The sequence below is a fragment of the Marmota marmota genome, unplaced genomic scaffold (assembly GCF_001458135.2).
Source record: "Marmota marmota marmota unplaced genomic scaffold, marMar, whole genome shotgun sequence".
In the NCBI taxonomy this organism is placed as follows: domain Eukaryota; kingdom Metazoa; phylum Chordata; class Mammalia; order Rodentia; family Sciuridae; genus Marmota; species Marmota marmota.
Window position 1 is genome coordinate 39728868 of NW_025999932.1, and position 10203 is coordinate 39739070.

The window sequence follows — 10203 nt, forward strand, 5'->3', positions numbered from 1 at the left end:
ATCTTTATTTTATTTTTATGTGGTGCTGAGGATCGAACCCAGCGCCCCACGCATGCCAGGCGAGAGCGCTACTGCTTGAGCCACATCCCCAGCCCCTGAATAATCTTTAAATCAACTTGCATGTGGAACAACAAAAACATAATAATAAAAGTTCAGTTTTACTCATTGATATCGATTAATATAGATGCAAACATTCTAAATAAAATATCAATAAATAGAATCCAACAGAATCTCAAAAGAATAATACAGCTGTAATAGTGTATCAATTTACAATATCAATAAATAGAAGGGAGACTAATTGCCTATAGGAAGGGGCTGAGGAGAAAGAAGAGAAGAGGAAAATGCATAGTACTAGGGATTGAAATGGAGAAAACTATGTTATATGCATTTATGGATAGGTCAAAATGAACCTCACTGTTATGGATAATTGTAATGCACTAAAATTTTTTAAAAATTAAAAAAAGAAAAATATCACTTTATATTTCATGAGTCAAATAGGTACAAATAAAATATCCAAGAACTAGAAAAACTTTGCACTTATGAATTCCATGTGTTCTTACCTATGGCAGAATTAGAATAAAAATTAACTACTATTTAAAAAAAGTATTAGGGGGGAGGGTGGAGGATGGGAAAGGCAGCGGAGCACAACAGACACTAGGATGGCAATTTGTAAATCAATGGATGTGTAACTGATGTGATTCTGCAATCTGTGTATGGGGTGAAGGTGGGAGTTCATAACCCACTTGAATCAAAGTGTGGAATATGATATGTCAAGAAATTTGTAATGTTTTGAACAACCCACAATAAAAAATTAAAAAAAAAAAAAATAAGTCAATGGAGGAAAGAATCTTTGCAACAAATAGTGCTGAAATGATTGAAGAACTATAGACAAAAAATAAATCTCTACCTAATAACAATTTATATAAATACTACTCAAAATAGATCACAGATTAATTTAACATGAAAAACTAAAAATCTTCAGAGAAAAAATAGTAGAAAATCTTTGCAGTCTAGAGCTAAGCAAAGGGTTTCAGACTATGCATCAAAATCATTATCCATAAAGGAAATTTATATATAATTTATATGTAATTTATATAAATTTAAATACTTCTGTGCTATAGAAATGCCCTATTGATAATATAAAAGATGACTACAAAATAGGAAAAATATTTACAAACCCACAGATCCAATAAAGGACCAGTATCTAGAATATATAAAGAATACCCAAAGCCCAGGAGCAAAAAAAACCTAGCAAACCTACTTAAAAATAGGCAAAAGAGATAAACACTAGGGAAATGAAAATTAAAAGCACACTGTGATGTCATTACATACCTATCAGAATGACTAATATGAAATGTAGTGTCAGCAACCAAATGCTGACAAGGGTGCAAATCCCTTAGATGCTGCTAGTGTGAATGAAAACAGGACAGCTATTGGGGACTATAGTTTGACAGTTTATTACCGGAAAAAAAAAAAAAAACTAACCATACAACCAACCTTACAACTCAGCAATTACATTACTGGGTATTTATCCCAGAAAAATAAAAACATTCACATTAAGACCTGTACATGAATGTTTCTAGCTGCTTTATTTTCAGTAGCAGAAAAAATACTGGAAATAGTCTAAATGTCCTTCAACGGGTAAATGGTCATATTGGTATAACCACTCCAAAGACCACACCTCAGCAATAAAAAGGAATTTCTGATACACCAAAATAAGTAAACAAGGATGAATCTCCAGAGAATTTTGCTGAGTGAAAATACCAATTCCATTTGAAATTTGTATGACTCCATTTACATGCCTTTCTGTGAATGACAAATTATAATAATGGAGAACAGATTAGTGGTAGACAGGAGGAGTGGGCATGGCTATAAAGATCAGCACAAAGGATTCTCATGGCACTGAAACTGTTCTGTACCTTGACTGTGTCAAGATCAATATCCTGATTATGATAACATTATTTTGTAAGATGTTCTTATTGGGGAAAACTGGTAAAGAGTACATAAAATCTCTATTATTCCATTCAACTTCATACCTAACTACAATGATCTTAAAATAGAAAGTATCATTCAAAAATTTTTAAAAAGAGCCGCAAGTCCCTTTTGGCTACTGGAACTGGGAGGTAATTTTTAGTGGAAGCTGGGGAGGTGACGTTGGACCAGGCAAGGCAAACAGCAAAACCCTTTGGCAGCAAATGAGAATGAAAGCAAAGGTGGCCGATGAGTTAAGCATAAGCTACTAAGAAAAAGAAGCCCCCTAAAGAGGACAGCCTTGATGCCTCTTGATGGGTGAGTTCATGGTTCCACATGCCATTGAGAAAGGCACAGCAGCACCATCCTTGAGATCTGCAACACTGTGTGCTGCTGACGTTCCTCTGGGCTTAAGCTAGCTTAGATAAGTTCCATTTCTTGCTGCCAAACAATTCCTAAATAACACAGCCACTTTCACAATGATCTGAACTGTCAGAACAAAATGGAATACAAAAGAGTGAAACCAAACATAGTCTTTGCATAGGATCCAGCAGTCCTGCTTCTGGATGTTTACCTAAAGGAGCTGAAAACTTATGTCCAAAAAAATCCTTCATGTGGATGTTTATAAGCAGCTTAGTTTGTCATTGCCATAAGCTGGAAGCAACTAAGATGTCCTTCGTTCAGTGAATAAACCGATATATCCATACAACGTTAGCACTCAAAAGAAATGAGGCATAAAAAGTCATAAAGAACTATAAGTGGACATTACTAAGTGCAAGAAGTCAATCTGAAAAAGCTATATACTATACAATTCTATCAACATTCAACTCTGGAAAAGACAAAACTACAGATATAGTAAGAAGGTCAGACATTGGCAAGGACTAGGGGAAGAGGGATGAATAGGAAAAACACAGAGGATTTGGGGGACACTGAAAATACTGTGATACTACCATGTCAGATGTGCTGTATACAGACGTCCAAGCCCATAAAATATATAACACCAAGAGGAAACTCCATTGTGAACCATGAACACTGGGTGGTTATGCTGTCTCAACTTAAGGCTAAAAAAATTTTTTTTAAATGTACCATCTTGGAGGGATGTTGATAACAGGGGAAGCTGTGCTTGTGTGGGGACAGGGGGGTTTTATGGGAACTCTCTGTACCTTCATTTTTCTATAAATCTAAGTCTGCTCTAAAAACTAAAGTCCTTAAAATGTATGGCATTTATCACAGGTAGATTTCCTTATGTTTTTGGTTCAACAAGGGAACTGATTTGTTAAGGCCAATAATGTGAGATAGTTAATTTATAGAAATATTCATAACATTACCAGCATTCATCCTAATAGTAAATAATACATCTGCACACAATAATTGACATAAACATTTTGATGTCCCATTTTCAGCAAAAAAAAAAAAAACCCTCTTGAATTGTTTCTCTAGTAGTTGAAACAAACTGTTTTAAGCTACTCTCATTTTCCTCAAGTTGGTTTAGATTTAATACATAGAAAAACAAAAGGGAAATATCGAACAGCAACTTAAGTGTTGAGAACATCTGCTTTTCAAGATGGATGCCATGGGTCGTCAAGATATCTTATCAAGCTACGTGAGACCACGGGCAACAGCCAATTCCTCTGCTCTTCTGCCTAGATTCCTTCTGACACTCTTACTTCAGCCCACCATCAAATGCCAAAGTTGGTTCTGAGCCCTTCTTACAGAGAAAGAACTCAACCATCCTCTCAAAGGCACTTAATCGGGAACACCTGTAATCCCAGCTGCTCAGGAGGCAGAGGCATAAGGATGCAGAGTCCAAACCCAGCCTCAGCAAAAAAGCTAAAGCGCTAAGCAACTCGGTGAGACCCTGTTTCTAAATTAACAACAAAATAGGGCTGGGCTGTGACTCAGTGGTCCAGTGCCCCTGAGTTCAAACCCTGGTACACTCTCCCCCTCCAAAAAAAGGAGCAATTACTTTTCCTTCTCATAAAATTCAAACTTACAAAAAAAATTAGGCACATCCATTTCAGAGCACATCCCTGATACATACTGAGGTGCACGCGCCCTGTCTATCCATTTGTTCTACTCAGTGGAGTTGTGAGACACTGTTATACAAAGGGGCTCTGTCTACAAAATGCCACAGACCTGAAGACCCTCACCAGCAGGGAGGGAACAACCATAGTGGGTCTGTAAACTACATGGTATCTCAAGTCATAAATAAGGAAGCCTGCACTCAGAATGTAAGGAAATCTGCAGAAATTATTCCATTCAAGTAAAATGAGTGAGGCTGTATTTGTGGGGTGTGGGTGTAAATCTGATCATGTCCTTATGAAACTGGCCAAGGACCCCCAGCACTCTCTCACAGCTTTTGAAGTGCTACGAAAACAATTATTTGAGAAAAGTGTCAGGAACGGGTTCTGTAGAGAATGAAAGAATCAAACTGAAAAGCAACATATATTGGAGAAATTTGGGACCTCATGTTTATACTGAGTCAATAAGGGCCTTGTATAGGGGAATGTAAACTAAAAGATACTATGTCACACAAGATATGAAAAAAGGACAGAATCTTATCATATCCCTGACAGAGATGTCTAGATGCTAGAAAATTTACCTTTAGGCAGACTGGCATATTTGTAACTCAGCAAATTAAAAAAATATATTATCTGCCATTTTCTGTGAACAGAACAAGCTTCCAACTTGCTTCTGTGGAAACAGGATTAAAATGGAACAGACATTTTAATAAAGTGAGAAACACTGCCTGGAGGTATCATACAAAGCACCTTCCTTCTTCCTTCATTAAAGGGCTTTGTTCTGAAAGCAGATTGTTAGCCACTATCATAATTATAATCTAATTGCTCTGTTTATTCAGTGTCGATCATACACCAGGGAGTACACTTGGTTCTTTCAAGATGTTGCATTTAAGTCTCACAGTAACTCTCTGAGGTATTGCCACCCTGTCATACAGAAGAGGAAACTGAGGCTTGAAAAGACTTGGCCAGCCCAAAGTCACAAACTAGATTACCATGTTGCCAAACAAGTGAGAGACCTTGTACATTTAGAGGATGGAGAGCTTGTAAATAGCCCTTGTCTGTTGCTTACCAAGTTGGGTCTGAGAAGCCAGCACCAGTGGTGTTGGGTGCATGAATAGAACTTTCATTTTTGTTTTGTATCTCTCCTCTGCTTGATTTCTTTTTGTAAGGAGAACACATTCTTTTTATAATAAGAGCAACTAAATCCTTGGTCTGATAGAAACACCCGCTCAATGAAAACACTGAATCACTTGAGTACAGAACACACAGAGGGCTCGGGGTCAACATTAGATAAAACAGAATTGGGTGAAACATTATCTTTGTAAAAATGAAAGATAAAAATAGAAATTAGCTAAAGTAAGTATAAATGTGGTTTATCATGTTTATATAAAGTAGCATTAGATATCATATTTCTGAATGTACACACACCCTGACATATCTTTTATATGGAGAAATGATTAACTGACATGTTCTGTCATTAAAAAAAAAAAGTAGTAACTCTCTAAGGTAGAATACAGATGTATATATTTTGAAAAATCTCCAGAAATATTTGCTGAATGAACCAATGACTGGGAATCCCTATTACAATTGGAAGGAAGAAAGGAAGCAAACTATTCCACTCTTCAGTATGTACCCAACAGAATATGACATTTATTGCAAAACATAATCTAGTCTAGAACCACACTGTTCCTAAAAGTCCAAAACTAGAGACCAGCCAAAAGCTTAGAGAAGTAGAATGGATAAATAAGTTGTGGTTTATTCAGACAACAATGCTATAAACCAATCTAGGGCTACATGCAATAATGAGCAGGAATCCCACAAATGAAACATTGAGCAAAAGCAAAAACATTGACACAAAAGAATGCATACTACATGCTCCTATTAATAGGGAATTCAAGATCCGAAAGCTCATTTTTGCTGTAGGAAATCAGGATAGAGACAACCCTTGGAGTTAGGGGAAGACTAACTAGAGGGAAATCAAAAAGGGTCTCATGGATGCTGATATTTTATGCTTCTCAATCTGAATGTTGATAACACAGGAACGTGCCACTGAGAAAAGTTAAGCAGCTGTATACTTAAGATGGGGGCACTTCAAAATAATATATCAAATTTAATTTAAAAAGCAATCTAATTAAAAAGGTGAAGTAAATCTAAAATGTCTGTAATAAACAGAGATCCTTAGGATGTTTAAAAATTTGAAACCAAGACATTAAAAAAAATTTAAATACATAGTGATATAAGGTGATATAAGAATAACACTTACTGCCAGGACTATGGAACCCACGTGTGTAAACCATCACACTCAGCACACAGTCGTATTAACATTCCTTCATCTCCCTTCTTTGACTCGAAATAGGAACATGTTTCATACAAAACCAACTGCCACATTCTTGAATGAAGTAAGATTGTATAACCAGTGATGAGCAAACATACTTCAGTGGAATGTTTACACCAGTTCAGAATTAGATAATTCCAGAGGATTTTTAGATCTTTCCAATTTTCAGTGCTTTTGGGGGATGGGAAAGCAAATGGTAGATGGTGACCGAGCTACCAGAAAGACACGTTCCCTGGCAACCATACCTGTGGTGCACAATGTAAAGTCTAAAAGAACGCTCGCTGTGACACTGTTTTCAACAACCTGGAACTGTGATCCTGACTCAGTAGGGTGTCACTAAAATATGTCATTGAAGTAAGTAAAGATCAGACTCCAGCAGCCAAATTCAAATGCAAGAGAAAAAGACACATCTGGATATTGAAGACTGTCTAGCTGAATGGGAGTCAGCACGGCTGTGTTTCCACTTAAAAGTGGCTCATTTTCAAATGCCGCAATGTGGCTGGCATTTATTAGTCACAGCACTTTGACCAAATATTCACTGTGTGTCAAGATTCTGCCCTCGCCACCCGGTTGTCATCTAGGCTCCAGAAAAGATGGGAGCTAGAGAAGACAGAATAAAAGGTTGAAATCTGAAACAAAGCAAAACTTAAAATTAACCAGCATTATTCACACAAGGCAAAGAAAAATAGGAGACACTTCAATAACCTGAGTGTGAATCAAAAGATCAAGGATTAACAGGGAAAATAACAAGAGCCTGATCAACCAAAATCAAACACAGCAAAGAACCGACCACAGGTTCGTACAGTTCTGCCTGTTGGTACCACAGTGCTTTCCCAGCAAGAATGATGTCTCCTTCACTGGCTTTTATTTTCATAATGGTGCATACGGTCAGGATATAATCTGTGATTTCTGATTGAGAAAAACATGCTCTTAGAAGTGGAAGCAAAATGCAGAATGGAAGAGAAAGGAGTGTTTGGGTAAATAAGCTTGATTTCTATTCCATCATCTTCTACTGTTGTTGGCCATGAGGGTCAATTGCAAGCAACTCTAAAAGTCATAGATCATCATCAACCCCAAGATAGATACTAATAGAATTTGGAGAGAGCCATATAGCCATGAAATGTCAGTATATTACAAGATAGTCTTCTAAATATCAAAAAGGTAACTAAAGACAACAGAATTATTTAACTTCACTCTTGTAAGAGTTTAAAATCTTTTTTTTCCCTTTTTCGGCATCTTCCAAAAAGTGAATTGGTCACTTAGGAAAAAAAATGTGGTCAGGCCTGTAGCTAAAAAATTAGTTCTGTTTATAAGCCAAACTGTCACATGCTATCTACTGGGAGGCAAGAAAGGGGAGATTGAGGCTTTTATTTTATTATTGGAATGACTCCAAAGGGGGAGGGGAAGAAATAGAGAATTGTAAGAACATAGAGAATTACTTTTATTTTCAATTCATTCTTTTTTGCTATACATGACAGTAGAATGTATTTTGACATTATACATACATGGAATATAACTTCCCATTCTTCTGGCTGTACACGACGTGGAGTTACACTATTGTGTATTCACATATGAACATAGGAAAATGATGTCTGATTAATTCTGTCTTTCCCATTCCCATCCCCCACCTTTCTCCCCACTTCACCCCATCTAACCCAATGAACCTTTCCTCTTCCCCCTACCTTACTATTGTGAGTCATCATTCGCATATCAGAAAGAACATTTGGCCTTTGGTTTTTCGGGGATTGGAATATTTCACTTAGCATGATAGCCTCCAGATCCATCTATTTACTGGCAAATGCCATAATTTCATTCTTCTTTATGGCCAAGTAATATTCCATTGTATATACATACCATAATTTCTTTATCCATTCACCTATTGAAGGACCTCTAGGATGGTTTTGTAGCTTAGCTATTGTGAACTGAGCTGCTATGAACAGTGATGTTGATGCATCAGTATAGTATGCTGATTTTAAGTCCTTTGGGTATATGCCAAGGAATGGGATAACTGGGTCAAGTAGTGGTTCCATTCCAAGTTTTCTGAGGAATCTCTATACTGCTTTCCAGAGTGGTTGCACCAATTTGCAGTCCTACCACAAATAAATGTTTGTATCTTTTTCCCCACATCCTCACCAACATTTATTTTTACTTGTATTCTTAGTAATTGCCATTCTGACTGGAATGAGATGGAATCTCAGTGTAGTTTCAATTTGCATTTCATAGAGAATTACTTCTAAAGCAAGTATAATTTTTTTCTGTAAAGGGCCAAATATCTTGTAATTTATAGGCCTCATGATTTCCGACAATACTCAACACTGCCCTTGGATCATGAAAGAAGCCATAGACAATATGTAAGTGAATGAGTTTGGTTGCATTAAAATAAAGCTTTATTTATAAAACAGGTAACAAGTAGTATACAGTCTGAAGGTCCCAGCTCTAGGTAAGATCACCCCCCTATTGAGTGGAATACATCAACATTTTATTAATTCTGGCCATGAGAAGGTATCAATCAGTCTTCTATGCCACATCAAAAGCTTAAGTATTAATGTCTCTAAGAAAGCTAGCTCTTGTTCAAGTCATCTTACACTTAAAGGACTTTTTGATGTTTACACACACATTTTATCTGTTTTCCTAAGCTTTGAAATTATAATATCAGGAACTTAGAATGAATTGAAATATAAAGCATTGACACAAAATATAAATCTTGGGGGAAAAAAATCTAGTCTATGTGACTGATTCAAACATGAGTCATTCTACTAATGCAATAAGACATCCAAAATATGTAGACAAAAACATTGTTTCTCCTTTCAATTGTACCATAAAAAAAAAAAGATGCCCAATGCAGACTCCATTTTCAACCAAATTGGTATCTTAAATGACCATATATGAGAGAGGGCTGCCACATTCAGTGGAGGTCAAAGAATGGTGTGGGAGGGTGCCAAGAGGATGCCTTTGGCCATGGATCTCAGACAAAGCTGGCAACAACCATTTTTTTTCAAGAGGTGGCAAACTATGAGAGGGAAGACTGATGATTCCCCTTTTTTTGTAACAAGCAGAATGAAGTCGGCATGCTGATGTTTGGCACAGAAAAAGGCAAGACTCAGAAATCAAGAGACTATCTGTTAGTGAGTAGACCGGGGTGGTGATAGGACATTTGCATTGATCACTGACCTGCAGCATCAGTCTCTGCTGGCTAGGGAGATAGAAGGCTAAAGTGTCTTTTACACACACACACACACACACACACACACACACAGTATGATCTGGAACTTCACCAAATCAAACATAAATCCACTAGACAGGACCAGGCTCTGGTCCTGAGGACCAATGGAGAATTGGTCTAAGGGAAAAAGAGCAGAAGAAAGGCAACTCACAAATCCAGAATATTCCTCCTCCCAGAAAATTTCCATGGAGATTTAAAAGTTTTACCAAACATATGACATGAATGTAAAGACCTTAATAAATCTCTTTTGTAAACAAGAACTTCAAGTAGTGACTAACTCTCAAGTAATCTCAAATAAGATTAGCAGGGACATCAGGAGATATAACAGGAGCTGGCCCTAGAAGAAAAGAAAAAGCAAAGAAATGTAGGCCACATTGGAAGCAGAAAACAGACACTGCTAAAACACAGTAAGAGACAAAGGCAGCCGGCTTGGGAAAAGTGAATAAAGGCAAGATAACATACTCATAATTGGCATCTCTAAGAAAATCCAAATAAAAAATTTAAAATTAAGAAATTTACATTCATGATTATCATGTAAGAAATAAATTAAAAAAGGAAAAAAATTAAGAAAATTTGAGAGACAGTCAAGAAGAATTTAATCTACAGATGGAAAGACATTCAATGTTTCAGGAAAAACAGACACAGAATAATAG